This window comes from Hydractinia symbiolongicarpus, chromosome 2 (assembly GCF_029227915.1).
Source record: "Hydractinia symbiolongicarpus strain clone_291-10 chromosome 2, HSymV2.1, whole genome shotgun sequence".
NCBI classification, from domain to species: Eukaryota; Metazoa; Cnidaria; class Hydrozoa; order Anthoathecata; family Hydractiniidae; genus Hydractinia; species Hydractinia symbiolongicarpus.
In genome coordinates this window covers 28,327,318-28,345,222 of record NC_079876.1, presented here as the reverse complement: position 1 = coordinate 28,345,222, position 17,905 = coordinate 28,327,318, and the positions used below count along the sequence as shown (strand labels likewise).

The 17,905-nt window shown below is 32.3% G+C and overlaps 1 protein-coding gene and 1 long non-coding RNA gene across 2 annotated transcripts in view; one reads left to right on the top strand and one right to left on the bottom strand.

Moving 5' to 3' along the window:
- LOC130630501 (membrane-spanning 4-domains subfamily A member 8-like) overlaps nt 1-17,905 on the bottom strand; it is a 40,920-nt gene that overhangs the window by 19,972 nt on the left and 3,043 nt on the right. The gene's annotated exons all lie outside the window — the stretch shown is intronic.
- Nucleotides 1,859-5,635, top strand: LOC130630503 (uncharacterized). Its single transcript, XR_008982078.1, has 3 exons — nt 1,859-2,629; nt 5,219-5,344; nt 5,491-5,635. It is a non-coding gene; the product is annotated as an uncharacterized LOC130630503 (long non-coding RNA).

Sequence of the window (17,905 nt, the reverse complement as noted above, 5' to 3'; positions counted from 1 at the left end):
GTGTTTAAAATTTAGAACGATATCTTTTTTATTTGAACTTACTTTTGTTTTGTAGTGTTGAAGTGTTTTATTTTCTTTCTATTTTGCTTATTTACATAGGTTTATTATTTTTTTTTATTTTACTAAACATTTTTTACAATTACTTGGCAGAAATATTTCACAGTCCTAAAGGTTCTGGACTGATATGTAGCTCTGCCAAAATTGTTTAAAAGCACGATGTATATATGTTAGAAATCAGATTATATTTGTATCAGTTATTTTTCTGTTTATGTCTTTCTCCATGAAGTATTAACGAAAGTTCAAGAGACTCGAGAAAGTGATTTGATAAAATGAATGCTGGAGTTATCAACTGTATTGTTAACAGGCCGCAGAATAATCTGAGGCGTTTTGTACGTTAAATGACTTGGGACTTGGTCAATTTTAGCAAAAAATGGGAAAATAAAAATATCTTTTTCTCTCAGTACTTTAAGAAATGTTAACAACGTGTATGAGCTGGTCCTACCTACACCATATTTTATAACCAAAAACGTCGCCCAAGATTGTAGGTTTGGCATAGTCATGACTATTGATTGAGCGTTGTTCAAGTCAGTTCAGCCAGTTTTAATATCAACTCTCTAGTTAACTGACGTCAAAGATTAAATCTTTTTAAAACAAAATTAAGCCTGCAAAGGAATAGCGGCGGAGTGGATTATTTCAATGCTAAGAAAGCAGAAAGGTTTAAAGCCAGTCAACTTTCAGGAACAAAAAAATTTAAAAACAAAATAATTAGCAGATATTTAATCAAATTTCAGTATTTTTATTGCTTTTTTCCGATTTGTTTGATTTTAAGTGGAAATCCACCTTAACGGAAATGGTTTTTATATTCTTATGTGGTTAAGTTTTTCTGTGATTGGTTAATGTGCACGAATTATACTACGGAAAAACGAGTGTAAGTTGCACCTATTTTTCAATGCCATACTCCAGAAAGGTTACACTTTATAATTTGCTGAATATCGAGCAAAATGACAATTTGTAGAGAAATTCATTCCAAAATTTTTTACTCAAAACATTATTTTTATAAAACAGACAAACGTTCGTGGTAATGGGAAACAAAGGTCAAACTTTTTTTTTTATTTTCTTCACTTAAAATGAAGTATGATGTGACATGACAGACATGTTTTTATTATTTATTTTTACTCTAATGTTGACTAGAAGCAATTTAAAGTTTCAATGGTTATGATGTCATAGTTGCGTTAGGCTATACTCATAGTTAGTATGTAGGTCAGATCAAACAAAATTCAGTAAACCTAACAGATTATTGGAAACTTTGATATCTTACCCTGAGGCATATTTATACATAATAAATTGCTAACATACATGTAACAGTAGAAACCTCTGTTCTCCTATAAAGAGCCTTTGAGACTCCTATAGTGAGATTTTTTAGTTCACAAAGAAACACATTAAAAGAGACCTACGTTTATCAAGATCTATGTTTAGATTCAGGATCTTTTTCAGACCATTCGCGTTTTTCTTCTCCCTTTTTATTAACTTATTTTTAGGGGATTACCGTAACATAGCCCATCATCAACCCCGCGCACACGATCCCCGAAATGTAAAGGAATGTCAAGAACCGTAATAATTTAATATTTGGATTGAAACATTTAATAACTTATGAAATATTTATAGCCATTTTTTGCTAAGGGCTGGCTTTCTTTTAGGGCTCATTTTGAGAGCGCGCTACAATGAAATTGATTACCCTTAGTAAATAATTAACGTATAGCGTCAGAAAGATTTTACACAAACAGAAAAACCTCTTCAAAATTTGTTATTGTTAACCTGACATATCTAACTTCAAGAAATAACCAGGAAGGAGATCTGGAAATAAAAAAGAAAAGTTGTTTTTTCTAAAAATACTAAATTAGAGTTTTTAACTCTAAATTTAAGTTTTTAATTTTAATACCTTTTTTAATTGCGATAGCGCGATGGTTTGGTTTCGGCTCAGCCCTACGGCATTCAAAAGTCACATTAATAAAGTTATTTTAAGATAACAAGTGCTATCTTAAGATAACTCTATTAATGTGATTTCGGAATGCGTGTATATTCACATAAATGTCTTGATTGTAAGATAACTCGAGTTATTTTAAGATAACATAAATGTGATAATTCTATCTTTTCTAATGCGCATATGTGTAAATGAACGTTGCTTAGGGTGCGGATACGTAAAGTAGCTCACAAAACAACAGCCTAGATGAATTTCCGGCCGTATTGACATTTATTTTAATACGTCATTTGTATTGTCCTTGTGGTGTCGCGTATGTGCTCTGCTGTAGAGTTCGCTCTGCGGTGGAGAACAAGATGCATTTTGTTAGTTTTGTGTTGTGATGTATTGTCCCGTGTTAATTATGTAAAGAGAATAATTGTAATTTTGGTACTATTTTTAGTTAAATTTTCTGCACATCTTGCACATCTTTTTTCTGCGCATTCAGTCTTCAACGTGTAATGACAGAGTCGAACATACATTTTTGTAATAAATTCGCTGTTGAGTGAAATTTTTCTTTCATACATCACAGGAGTTGTCCTGTATCTCAGCATCTGTTTTAGTTGTTTTCTCTCACATGTAGTTGGCTTGGCTTACGCCACTATATATCTAGTAAGTGTTTATTTCTTATTATATTTTATGTCATCTTACATGTGTAATTTGTTGCTTAAATTTTGTCTTGTAATTTTGTCGTTTAGCGAGTAAAAATAGTTAACTCAGTTGAAATCGTGTAAGCACCTACACTAGTCGATAAGGCCCGCAGAAAAATCTACTTAGTGAATACACAAAAAAAAAATTTTCCCCGTGTTTCCCCGTCGCCTTTATTGAGTAGAGCTTAAAACGCTGCTGAAAATAAATGTATACAGTATTCTCTTCAATTAGCGGACACTTAATTAACGGACACTCGAGCGGACAAATTTTTTTGCACGAAATGGCAACTATAGGCTTTTTTTCTCTCCAATTAGCGTACAATCCAAAAAATTAGAGATAAGCATTTAATTTTAAAATATCTATTTTAAACACTTTAAAACTTTACAGGAAATGTCTGCTTTTACAGTCTCAATCTTCTTTGCAAACCAGTCAATCAATTTTTCTTGTCCATAAAACTTATACACAACTGGTATTTCCAGACCATATCCACCTCCACGATTAACTCTCTTTCCACAAACCTAAGCTGTAATCGAAGTGTTCGAGACTTTCAAGAACATGAAAAATATTTTTGATATGTTTTGTGGCATGTGTACAACAATGCTTTCGTTTTGTAAAGAATCAGTTCTTATTATTGCTATTGCATTTCCGTCCACTTCGTTAGATGGCTTATGCCCGAATTGTAACAGTTCCCTGTAATAGTACTCATTCCAATCCTTTTCGATGAGTATGGGTATGTTGACCTCAATATCTATGTTAAACGACAGTTTGAGCGTTAAATGCAGTTAAACCCTGCCATTCATCTAGTGATTAGTGTAGATATACGTTATACTAAAACTCTGTTGAGTTGTTATAGAAAGAAGTTTTCTGCAAGTGCGATTCAAATAAAATTGAGTTATTTATAAGACATTGAATGCCAGTTGGATCACTTAAACCGTCACACATCATGGCGGAGTGCTTTATTCAGATGTACTGTACCCCCTACCTGAACATATATTTTAAAATCTCACAAGTAGCGGTGAAAAAAGCACGAAATAACTACACCATATTAAAACCTTTTCCAGCAGGATTAGCCACCAAACATTTTCTATTTTGCAAAACGTTGTCACGATGGCTCAAGACACATAAAAACTAGTCCGTTAACTATAAACCCAACATACATTTTAAAAATCAGGGAACATTTTTTTGTTTTTTTTAAGAAAAAATACAGAATTTATGTCAATATTTCTTTGTGTATCAAAGCTACATTGGCCAAACATGCGTTTCCTACTGATCACAGTGTTTGTATTCCGTGAATTATGTTTAGCATGGGTAAAATTCATGGTATTGTTGTTTAAAAAAATTGTCAAATTAAGTCCACTTGAGATATTTGAACTAAGTCTGTCTACAAAAAACAGTTATTCACATTAATTAATCAGCTCACTGCAAACTAATTACAGACGATGTGGCATCCACAAAAAAAAAATAGTCCACATGGAATTTAATTCACGTGAAACATAATTCAGTGGTTCTATATTGTTATCCATTAACATCTTAGCTTTAACTGATTAACTGTACAGAGTCAAGCATGGTATTCCAATATTCCCGCATATACTTAATGAAAATCATACTATATATCACAAAACTTTGTTAAAATTTAATTGAAATGGAGTTCTCTAATAGTCTGGATGTAATACAATTTTCTCAATGAATGTGTAGTCTACGAAGTCTGTTATTTCTATTTGTCTTTTTGTGACCATGTCAACAGAATTGAAAACATTGTTTGGATTTTTATAAAGCAATAAGGAAAAAAGAACCAACAAGCATTGCAGTTAGTGAGTGACATACATCGCTACTTTTTGGCCACAATGGGCCAGTGTCAGTGTTGCAAGTGTTTGATTGTGCGTCAAAACCAATACATATGTGTTCAGGCTGAAAATATAATCAACAAGTCACCAAGCCCAAAAAATACCGTCAATGAAGAAACATTATGAAATTCCTGAAACTTGTACTTGAAAAGAGCAATTGGCTTTTAAAAATTGATTCTGGACCTATTTGTATTCATGAAAACGGCACACAGTTATAACCTATGGTATAAAGCCAATAGCACTAGTGGAACAAATACTCCACATAAATGTTTTTCTTTTTGATTCAGCCTAAAAAACAGCAAAAATGCAATGTGTACCAACTAGGATTTTTCTATATAAAAAATTTTTTTCAATTAAGAACAACGAGTTTCCATTCATTACTATCTGCATGCATGAATAGATGGGTTTTTTTATTTATATATTTCCAGCATTAAAAAATAATTATTTGAGGAAACTTCTTAAATGTTTCCATTCATTACTATTTGCATATATATAAATGTTTTTATATTTCTTATTTTTGCAACGTTAAAAATAATTATTTGAGGAAATTTCTTAAATGTTTGTTAAACTTTCACACAACTGTTTAAAAAGTTATGCAGACTTTTACTTTGGACTAAAACGTTCTTTTACTTTATATTTTTATTGTACATGAAGCAGAGACCAGTGTCCTTCTAGGGTTATTAAGAAATATTTACGTTATATTTAGGTTAAATCTTGGCATTCATTTTTTTGCTTTGCTAAATTGTATTTTTGGTAATATAGAACAGACAGCCAATTACTGATATGAAAAATCGTAAGAATAATATTAAACGAAGATCCATACAATGTAAATGTAAGTCCTTGCTTTTTTATTGCTTTAGACTCCTCAAATAGAAATATGTGAACACATCTTTTAGAGTACTATTAGACCTCTATGTATTGTCTGCAAATTCCGGAGAATTGCTTCAATATTTTATTGTTTTGTGTTTTGTTTTTTAGTGGAGAAACTGATTACATTACAACGAACGAGTGAATGATCAGTGAAAAACAATCTAAGAAATGTATGGATGCTGAGTCGTTTACAACACATGTAAAAAAGTGCGCCAAATATAATTTTTTTAAAAAAATCTGCCGAATTTATGGATACTGTGTCGTTGATAGCAAGCACAAACTGTGTATTTGCTTTCCCCTCTTGAAAATTTTAGCGAATGTGTGCATGAGAGTTCTGTAACCATGGAACCAATATACGTCTTATGTGCCTTTAACAGAACACTGTGTGGTGAAAATCAATATAAAAATTGCGTCAATGCTGTGGCGGTTTCACGCGCTGTTAGTAAAAGTATGGATGCTGTTTCTAACAAAACATTATAATCAATGCAAAATCTTATTTTTACATTTGTTAATGCTCGGGAACTGCAATCTTTCTAAAAAGAGTATGAATGTCATGTCAAGCAAAAAAGGTGTACTAAGCTATGTTGTGGAAATCATTGCAGCAAATATAAGGTCGTTTTCCCATAAGTTCTTAAAAAGATGATGGATTTAGTGCAGCTCTGTCGGTAGAGCGTTTGAATCATCTCCTCTACTTGAGATTATAAGTTCAATGTCCCCCCATTGTCTAGTTAGTTTGTCATTTCATAAAGATTTTTGTAGCAATGGGAGCTAAACCCTGGAAACCTGGTCCATCCTGAAATCCATTGAGCACAGACCACATTAAATATAAATCACCATCAGTGGTTTGAGGCAGAATTGTAAGAGAATTTACATACTGGATGGTTCTTTTGTTATGAAAGTTTTTTTGCAGTAACTTTAATGACTAAGGTGTCTTTTTATGCCACTACCTGTACACATGATAGAGCTTAAAAGTACTGCCAAACTCTTTTTCCATGTATTGGAATAAAATGTTAGTGTTGATCATGTTGTTGTTATTTGTTTCTTTACAATACATATTATGACTGCTAGTTGATATATTTCTCTGTTTGCTATTACTTTTCCTTAAATTCATAGTTTCCAAATTAATTGTATTCATTTCCAAAGTTTTTTCGTGTAACATTTCTGTGATCTAATAGCAAGATTCTTAAAGATTAATTGTTTTTTAGTGAAGAAACTGATTATTGAAATCCACTAGCTGTTACTGTTTTGCCAATTTATATAACCAAAAATTGCAGCAAGCTCAACTGACATCCAGTTATACAATGGCAAGTGCCTTAGCACAAGCAGATCGATATTAACAAATATGTTCTTGCTTAATTAGTCTTATATATTAATTCGGTATATAACTTCACAATAAAAATAAATACGAGAAGTTTGATTGATGATGACATTTTTTATTTTATTTTAACGGATATTTCGTCTTGTCACTACAAGACAATTATCAACGTAAATTGTTACAATTATCTCAAAAGTTTTTTAAATATAATTTTCAACAACTACGCAATACACAGAGGACGTATAAAACAATACTTAACGAAACATATAACACATAACGGCATACCCAAAGGTATATAAACTATATACCGTTGGTGAGGGTAACAAATGCACTCCTCCCCTTAAAACAATTTTAATGGAACAGATAATCCCTGTACATTAAGCGTGGGACTGTTATCACAAATATACATGGCCTCAGCTATTTTTTTCTTTTTAAAGTGGTGAACATTATCTATCAAAATACTGAAGTTCTTTTGTTCACCAAGTTGGTAATTCTCAATGACTGAATGTTTTAGGATGTGAGAGTTCTTATCGCGTTTTTGGTGGTCTATCTTTCATTAAGCCTCCTGGCTGTTTCACCAATGTATGTAGCATCGCACTATTCCACCGGACAAGTATATTTGTACACAACACCATGTTGTGTTCATCCTTGGTTCTATTTCACAGAAAATAGCAAACATAACATTTTACATTGATCAGCAATGCGTGGCTTGACATTGGCTGATAGAAACTGTTTAAAAGTGTTAGACGCTTTACTAAGCAGTTACCATTATTTTCTAATTCGCTTTTCTTAAACGAAATTAACCTTATTTATTTTCCCGTAGCCAGACTTGACAGAATAAAAACCATGAAAGGTGTTATTGGAGATTCATTGGTGTCTTCTTCAGAAACAGTGTCGGCATTTTGAATGTTGAAATTTCGCTGTGTGTTATTAATTACATTAGATACAACTGCTTCGGGATAAGTTTTTTATAAACACATTTTTTAAGTGATTTAGTTCGTATTTCAGATCTTGTGATTAAGAGCATATATTAAACGCTCTCAACACCAACCATTTAACCGTTTCAACTTTCCATGGGCGTGATGCAGATGAATTCTAGTGCATTTATATGTCAGTGTTCGTGTCTTTTCGATAAATAGATGTGTTTTTACATCAAGAAAGGCTATGTAGTTATCGTTTTTAACTTCATATGTTCACTGGATATTCGAATAGTAACTATTAAGTGTGATCAGCACATTGTTTATCTGGTTTTCATTAACAGTGTCATCTACATATTTCTTCCAAAATTTTACTGAATTTTCTAATTTTGGGACTATTTCATTCTCCAACTCAACCATGAAGATATGCTAGGACTGGTCCTAGAGGCGAGCCCATTGCTACACCATCTACCTGAATATAAGTTGGTTGTTAAAACTGAAATGTACATGTTTTGTACATGAGATTAATAGATGTTTCATTTTCTCTCGCTTAATTTTTGTTTCTATAACTTTTTCAGCATATATCTTTTGCAATATTATGTCTATCTTTTGTTCCAACGGAACGTTGGTGAATAAACTAGTGACGTCAAAAGGTACTAGTTTGTAATTATGAGGTATCTTTTCTCCTTTCAATGATAATATAAAATCTAAAGAGCTTTCAGTAGTATATGTTGACTTTGTCAGCGGTGTTAAAGATTTCGCGAGGTAGTCTGATGTGTTGTAAGTATGGGTCGTGATGGTAAATCGTCAGCTACTGTAGAATTAGGTGGTATCTTGTGAACCTTGGCGGTACCATAAAACTGAGCAGGGCTGGAACCTTGTGGATACAACTTTTTGTATTCGTTTTCTGTGCTCTCTGAACTTGATTAATTTGTTTTCTTATTGACATTTGGTGTTATATACATAGTGGTTGTATTATAAGATGGAGCGTAAATATCTACGCAAATGTTTATCGTCGTCTTGTGTTTAATCCCCTTCTAAACTGCCTTATCCCAAAAGAGCCAAAGCTCTTTTGTTAAAATTATTCTTCTATTTGATTTTTAATATTAATTGTTAATCAACCGCATTTGATGTGGTACTTTAATATCAGATTTTTATTTCCTTAAAGGGCGGAAGAAATTTACATCTGTAAGGCTTTAACAAAAAAGTTAGGAAAGAATTGGCAAGTCAGGAGCAATCCATACACATAAAGTTGGCTAACATTTGCGAAATTGCCTTCACAAAATATTCAGGTGAGAATTCCCGATTTTAAAAGCAATCCATACATAACACATTCGGTTATGTTGGTAAATCGAGCCTCTGATAAGTAAGAGATACAGTTATTTCCGCAAATTAGACCTTTGATAATCATTCAGGAAAGAGCTCCTGTTTCTAGAAGCAATCCATACATCACAGATTCAGTTGTTTCGGTGGATTGGCCCATTGTTAAGCATTCACGAAAAAGCTTCTGTTTCTAGAAGCAATTCATACATCACAGATTCGGTTATTTCGGTAAATTGAGCCATTGGTAAACATTCAGAAAAAGGATCCTGTTTCTAAAAGGAATCCGTACATAATAGATTTGATTGTTTCGGTGAGCTAGGTCGTTGAAAAAAAATTTAGGAAAATGGTCCTGTTTCTAGAAGCAATCCATACATAGCAGGTTCCGTTGTTTTGGTGAATTGGGCCTTTCATAACACCGAAGTCGGCACTTGTCTATGGCATTATCAGTTAAGCCCTGCAGATTTCTCTCGTTTCGCTTAATTTTGGCCGGAAATGAATTGTGTCTAATGTATTATCACATATACGAACTCTACTTGTCTTGTTTCGATGAATTGAGGCCTGAATACTTTTGTATATAGCGATTATCTCTTGGTTGAACGAAACCTTTTTTTGTTTCACAACATTAAAACTTGTTAACATATACTGGAATGAACTTTAGGCAAACGTGTATCACGTCGTCTTCGTTAAGGAATAATCTGTTATGCTTTCGAATATAAAAGAATCCGTTTTTTTTGTGAAACAATTGTTAATATATATTGAACGATTGTAGTTTTTAGTTGTAGTTTCTTGATGAAATGTGTTTGTGTATTTCATAGACTGAAGTTATGAATTATACTTTCAGGTTTATTGAATGGTTTTATGATGGTTCTCATAATGTATATAAATGTACTGACAGTAACTCAATTTTTCTTTGTAGTTTCCTCAAATAATTATTTTTTTCAAAAAATATGCTCATGCACTACGAAAGTCAAAACCATTAGCATCTGTGGCATCACAGAATGTTTCACAAGAAGATTACTACTTCTTTATATATTGCTTTTTGTTAATATAGAAAGTTTTTTATGTGATTACTTCAAAAAAAATATGATCAAGCTTGTGGCCATCCTTTTTAATATATTACATAGCATGCCCGGAATGATATTTTGAAACATTCACTTTCTGTTTGATAGCCCATTGTGATTGATTTCAATTTATTTCCACAAATGAATATATATAATACAGTGCCACGTATGAGGTGAGCTAGTTTTACGTATACTATACATCTTGTATTATTATAAGAAGCAAATAAGTACTTGTTAAAAAAATATATTCTACAAATAGTTGAAATAGTATACAGCTAATAGTTTTGATTGAAGTAGAATGAAATGAATGCGGGCTAAAAGACTTTGGAACAAACTCAATTTCTTTATTCCCTTTATAGTTCAGAAACATATTTTAATGACTTGACACAAGTTGATAATATAAATTGATTACAAACAATAGAACATGCTGCGTGGAGTGAGTGAGGAGGAGAAGAAGAAAACTGTTTTGAACATAAACGATGAAGATCCGTCTCGGAGATGGAGACCCGTCACGTCACATTAATTTTAATTGGGTTTTTATAGTTTTTTCGCGCACTTTCACATTGTCTTCTAATCTCCGTACGAATAGGACAAGCGTGTGGTAAAAGTGAGAATCGAAAATATCGTAGTTCTTGATTGAAATCTTAACGTGAAGAGTTTCTTCAAGCAGCAAAAAGGAAGCAAGTAGCTAGACATTTCTTTTTTGAGTATGCCGACTTCTTCTTCACATCTTTTCAACAGCTCTAATTCAATCAGAACAACTCTTTTAAATTTCATCGACAATCCTTTAAAAAATACGATGTAGTATATATTGGGAGATATTTTTGTGTAATAATATTTTCGTTGTTGCCACTATTTTTTGAGCCCTACAGTACCTCTATCCGAATGTTTTCACAATAAATGTAAAATCGTGATATACGAAGTGTCAAGAATTGTAACAACAATTCTACTTACCATCAATTCCGGTATTTTCCATCCATTGGGATGACACTTCATGAAGTCTACCCATAGTTGAGAACTGTTTTGTGATGGCGGCATTGTAGCCAATAAATCCAATGCTAATTGAATGTGTTCCTTCAAATATGAAAAAGTAGAAAATAAAGTATGATGACACAACATGTATCAACAAAAATGTATTGGAGTTTGTTTCACTATCCAAAATTCAAAACAACAGACAAAATGTTTTTGAATATCAAGCCAAAAAAATCTGTATATTTTGAGATAAAAATATAGTATGTTCCCTAATTCTATTAACCATATCCTAATACTGTATATATTTAGAAATAAAAACACATTGAGCAAAATATTTCAGCATCAAGCATTCGTTGTAAAATTTAAAAACTTTAAAAATTGTAAAATTTAAACCCTCTACTTCTATTTTATACATAAACAGTATTGGCTCTCAAGTTTTACTACCATACAATATAATTTTCAACATTTATAATTTTTATCAGAGTCTCCACAGATTTACATACTATGTAATTCAATTCTCCTTTTATTATCTGCCTTCTTTGTTTCTTGTTTGTCCTTATATGCATTGCTTCTGCCCATGAAATAAGGTGTCGTTGTCCTTTTCGCTAGCTGTTGTTATTTTTAAATTTTTCACGGAGCAACTTTCCCATTTTGCTAGATCTTTTTCAGAGAGAAGATATATTCAGATGATAGAATATATCTTACCTACTTTAATCATAGAAACTTTGCAAGATTGAATTGAATTGAAGAAGAATTTCGAAAATTCAATTCAATAAATTTTCGCCATGGCACCATTATGCGATTGTTTCATGAAAAGTACATACACATTTTCAATGTGTTTATTGAAATTTCAACACGTTCTTGTTTCAATTATTCCTTTTGAAATTCACTATATTGGTCAGGAAGGAATCATTTTTAGCTCGAAATATAATTTTTCTGCACTTCACTCACAAGCTACCTAGATATACAACCACCTTCAATCTACATTCGCTCGGCGTTCATTTTTTTAAATAATGAAACAATATTCAGCAACCTTTCCCAACAAACTATCTGATGCTGATTAATTAAGTCTCAAATGATCCTCCATTATAGAAAACTTCATAGATTGTTATTAAACAATTGATATTTTATACTCTTAGCCTTTTACTTTGTGTTTAGTACTCTACTGTGAGTTCCTGTGTTATGATAGTTATCCTTTTTAAGCAATTTAGTTTGGTGCGGTTGTCTATACCATGGCAAACAAGTCTGTTTGTGAGTGACCACGGTAAAATATACAGTATGAATTAATGGCCCCTTAACTCACCGCTGGAGGCAAAAAAGAAGGTGAGATAACTCTTGTACACGCCTAACTGGCTGGCCATCTCCAAAGGCTTTCAGTCTGTCTAGCCATAAATTTGGCCAGGAGACCCAGCGTTGTCTCTTCAAACCACCCTTATAATCATTTTTTCTTTCTCTATAAAAGAAAGCTTAAATAACTAGGCCAGCCATAAATTATAATATGAAATGTTGTGGAAGGTTGAGCTGGGTATCCTGGCTACAGCCTCTGCTGTCTAGTGTAAGTGGCGGCTTCTCAAGTTTGTAGATACCGATGATGGCGTAAATAAATAAATCTTAGTGTTATATTTCCTTGTCTGAAAACAGGGTAGAGGGTGGGGAACAAGGATGCAGTAGTCCGTAAACCGCGGAGCGCCCTGCAGTGCAGCGGATAGACGCAGAAGCGATGCGCTCCGCCCTGACATGGTCACCAGGTCTCTACATTATATGGATTCTTGGATCTCCTGAAAAAATCATCATTATATCTATTTTTATACATATGGTCAATATATCAATATTTAAAAGCCCGTTCATTCCAGTGCATATGGACATAATATCCATTCTACATTATCGATATATTGTCCGTTTTTTATAGTGAGGATGTTGTAAAAACAAAGCCCTTAGAAGTCAAAAAAGTCATAACGAGGACATTTTAAACCTTGTCAAAACCCAACCCAACAACTTTACTATTTAAATCTAACTGTTCAAATCTTCGTTGTCGAACCATTAACTTTTGATTAATCACGATAGAAAATTCGAAGAGCTTAAATTTCTGATTTGTTTCCATTTTAAAAAAGCTGCAAAAGATAAATAAGAATTTCATCCATATCGTTACTTATCGGTACTGGCATGGATAGAACTTGATGATGTGGTTACAAAAGATTGCGTAACAAAGCGTACGGCGGTTCTTATTATTAATGGCAATTAAAAATAATTAAAATACCCCGATATCGAATTGAACCTTCGATTTTTTTGTAGATTAATGGAGCTTATTCTGTTCACCGCAATTTTGCACACAAAGAGACGGTAAAAGGGTATAACTGTATGAATTTTAAATTTTGAATTGATTTGGATTATTGTTTGTTGCAGTATGAAACTAATTACTGCACACCATGTTGTTCTTCCATTTGAACTACCAACTTCAAAGATGGATTGGATTCGAACCAATAACTTTCATGGTTTTACAACAATAGACATTTGCTTGGAATTCACAAAATTCAATGTCACTTCAAATAAAAACACATCATAAAGCTTGTTGTTACAAAATTAATTGTGAGTTAAAAACCCTAGCTAAGTATTACAGGTTTATTGAAACTGTTGTCTCCTTGAATTAACAAACTTTAGACTTCGCCAAAGTTTTTATTAAAGTAAAGGGTGTAGCCAGCTATTTGAAAACTTTTGTTGCAGCCAACTGGTATTCGGCTATTTTCGCTTTTTAGGCAAATTTTTTAAAAAATTCAGGTTAATTTAAATACAACCTAGACCCGGGACGACGTTGTACTTATGAAACATAATACAAGTTAACCTGGGAAGAGGTCAGGGAAGGGCAACAAAAAGTTAGTATGTATCACCATGCTCGACAGCATGACTACATGTATTAATGTAACTGTTTCTCTTTTATTACTTGCAGAGTAATGAATTACCCAATGGGTTATAGCATATGCTTGCCATTTATAAAACAACGCCTCCATCCATGATCGTACGCATTTAATATTTTGCAACGTGAAATTCATCCTTGAACAAAATTTAAAATTTTAGGCCTACTAAATATCTTGAATTAACATTTAAGGTCGATTTTGATCACATAAAACGTGTACAACTGTTCTAAATTTTAACGAGCTTGTTCGAAAACGCATGCTGTACAAAAAAGCAAGGGGAAACTTCATTCTAGTCAGTACACAAGCAAGCGAACTGAATTAAGTAATAGGGGAAGATGTCCTATTAGGGTAAATATTTAGGCAAGTAGCCAGGCCCATCCATACCTACACATACAATACTAAAAACAAAATTTAGGAAACTATTCCCGCAATAAATACGATATTGAATGTATTGTGAAGCTAAACAAGGAAAAGCTTATTCTGGACAAGTAGCGAAACCTATCAATTCATCATTAAAAAAGTATTTTGGGGAATAACCTTACGCAATATAAAAAAAGAACAGAATAAAAAAACGTCCAACGATCACTTTTTTCTATTCAAAAATCGAAAGGGCGAGTAGCACACGCGTGCGTATATCATTGCATGTGCATACATCAAAGATTTTGTTAAAGCTCTCTCGCACCAAATGAAATGTTCAATGTTCTAGTAAGCAAATAAAAAAACCTTTCTTCTACTCTGTAAACAGGCAAGGGAGCAAAAGATCCTGCAATACAACCTAACAAAGAGATCTGATAAAAACGACATCGCGAAAGGTGAAGTATTAAATCTCTTGGTCGGCCAATTCGAGACTTTATTTCACTCAGAAAACAGGCACGAGAGTGTGAGACCCATCCATACATCATTTAAAATGAGAATTTTGGAAGTTGCTTTTCACGCTGAATAAAAAGTTAGATATCCATCCATACACTACTAAAAAGGAGATTTAGATAATATCAGATGTCCTAACATGTGAATTCACAGGAAGACTTTATCCCACTCAGTAAGAAGCAGGAACGGGGGAGACTGATTCATACCACCATACAATATTAAAAGGATATTTTGCAAAACCTTCCTTCAGGCGGAAAAAACATACAGCATGTCGTAGCAGACCTGTGTATACAACATTAGTTCTCCTCAGTAAACAACCAAGAAAATGAGAGATCATCCATACCTTATAAAAATAGAGATTCTATCGATATACATGCATCATTTAAAAAACGCATTTTTTTAATTTACCCTTCTCGCGAATTAAAATATTCAGCACGCCAACCTGGTAGAAAACTTTATGCTAGACACTACACAAGGAGTGATGTTTGATGCCCATCCATACACCACTAAGAAGGAGATTTTGGAAAAAAGTCGCAAATACGCTTGTACGAAATAATAAATTAGATGTTCTAACAGCTCAATTCATGGAATACTTTATTTTTTATCTTAACACAGTAAGTTTGCTGGAATGTGGGACACCTATACATACATTTATCAAAGAAGAGATATTAAAACAAACAGTAGATTTAATAACTATCCATACACAAATAAAAACGATATTTTAGAAAAATAATTGTGTGTCATGTTTTTTTTGCTGTTTATAGGAAGCAGTGTAATTTGATTTTGAACTTTTAATATTTTTAAAACTAAAACCTCATGACAACAATGATAAAAAAGTATATGGACTTTTTTTGTTCGTAGCTGTTAGAAAAACTAATATTGCTAATATTAGGACACATTTTAATAGCAGACGATGTTTTATACTGTATAAATATTCATTATAAATAAATGAATGAATAAAAAATGAATAAATAAATAAATAAACTATTCGGAGGAACATAGTTATTAATATAGTGTAACTAGCTATATAAAATTGAGTTATGACTGCATCTTTCACGTTTTACCGGCAATGTTAATTGTCTACATCTATAACGACGATATGGTTGCTACGAAGTTAAGTTATATTGCGCTGTACAAGGCCCGTTCTTAAAGCTCTCTAGCCATTGAACGCTACGACTTTCTCATAACCGGTTGAAAATAGCTATTAGTTAATAATAGGGTAAATAGAATTTGATTTAGCTAATATTGCGTATTTCGACTCCTAAAAAGAAATAGTACTGTAGCATTTTTTTTGCAAAACAGGAAAATTTGTTGAGTTATTTCTAAAAGGTTTTTTAGTAACACTAATTGACCAAGGCAGTTCACAAGATAGCGTATAGCTCTGAATAGACCATTTCGGAGATTATGCGCCATTATGAATTTGCGGAACTCGGTGGTGCAAGTTGAACTTTGGACTTCACGTTTATTCAGTCATTTGCCTTGCGAAACTGCTGGCGGCAGGACAGTTTTGATTTTTGATATCTGTTTTTATCTTTGTGATACTAATTTTATGATATATATTTTGAAAAAAACTTTTATTAGGCACTTATTTGTACTTTTAATTTCTTTTTGTACAATAAAGGCAACTTAATATATCCTAAAAGCCTTTAAACTAGCTAGCTAGCTAGAGGTCTCCCAAAAATGCTTTTAGGACACTGTACTGTAGCTAGCTATAGCTTGGTTAAAGGTAACTTCATTTTATATTTAGATATTTAAAATTGTGTAGCTACTTTGTGCATTATAAACATATTGGCATTGGATTTTAAACTTGGATTATACTTTACTTTAGAGAGAAATTTTTGATTTTGGAAATACCTTACTGGATTTGGACTTGAACTATGTTTTTGGATTTGTAAAGAAATGTTTAGGTTGTAATATTTGTAAAGATCTAGAGAGTTATAATCCATTGTCAAAATACTTGTCAAAACTCTATAGTGTTATTTATTCCTAAAGTGAAACTTAAGGTCGCAAAATAATCTGGCTTCTTTTCTATAACGGATGTAAAAATTTTCAATACACTGCCCATAGAGATACGGTAACAGGTTCAGTCGCAGATTTTAGGAATAGAGTCATGAGTCATTTTAATTGCAAATAATTTTTATTATTTTGATATTTTTATAATTTTGTTTCTCGGTGTATGTTTGACCCTTGATTCGTCTACTTAAACACTCCTATCTTTGAGTCTTTCAAGAGTGGTATTAGAAAGAATACCCGTCTTTCTTCCCTGCTTTCGCTATTGCCCTATAATTTTTTTGTACGCTTCTCTTGAAAAATATCAAAAAGGGAGAAATGAGTTTAGTTTACAGACTAAAGTGTTATTCAATTTTTTGTTTTTCTATGTTATTTGTTTCAGTCACAATGTATATTTTACATGATTTTTTGTTATATATACGTATGTCTTTGTCGGTTTCTTTATCAGAACACGCAATTATAGCAGTAACTTATTACTAAAGTGTTAATCTTTATGATAAATAAATAAATTACTCTGTGAAGCTTGTTTGAATTATTGGCATAATAAGTTCCATAGCAGAAAAAGCTATTAATTATTAATATGAGGGGTGGTAATAAATTGAAATGGGTCATAAAATTTTTCGAAATTTGGTGTTGCTTGTTCAATTTTTCAACACAAGTCAATAATAAAAAAAGGTAAGAAATTAGCTCACTGAAGAGAGAGAGAGGGGTATTTCAACTGGCAATATTACCTGTACATATAATGTCACCCCCCTGAAAGTCAATATACTGAATAAAAATTTGACTACTTATTTGAATAATTATGGTATCAAGGTTAGCAATATCTCTACACTGTCTCAACTTAACAAGGATTGTCCAGATTTCAGACATTTCTAGCCTAGTTAACTAAGTTTTCTTCGAGATATTAAAATTGAGTTTCTTATTTAATAATTTTCCAGTGCAAAACCGAATTAAAATCAACCAATAAACATAAAGCCAGCATGACCACATCTAACATTAAAGATTTCTCAATACTGATCACGTGAGCAAAAAACAATAGAATTTCTTGCCTTTAAGTATTCACAAATTTCTTTCATACAAGACAAAAAATATCTTCTGAGCAATTGTATTTCAATTGGGATAACTGGTATTTTATTTAATAAAGCA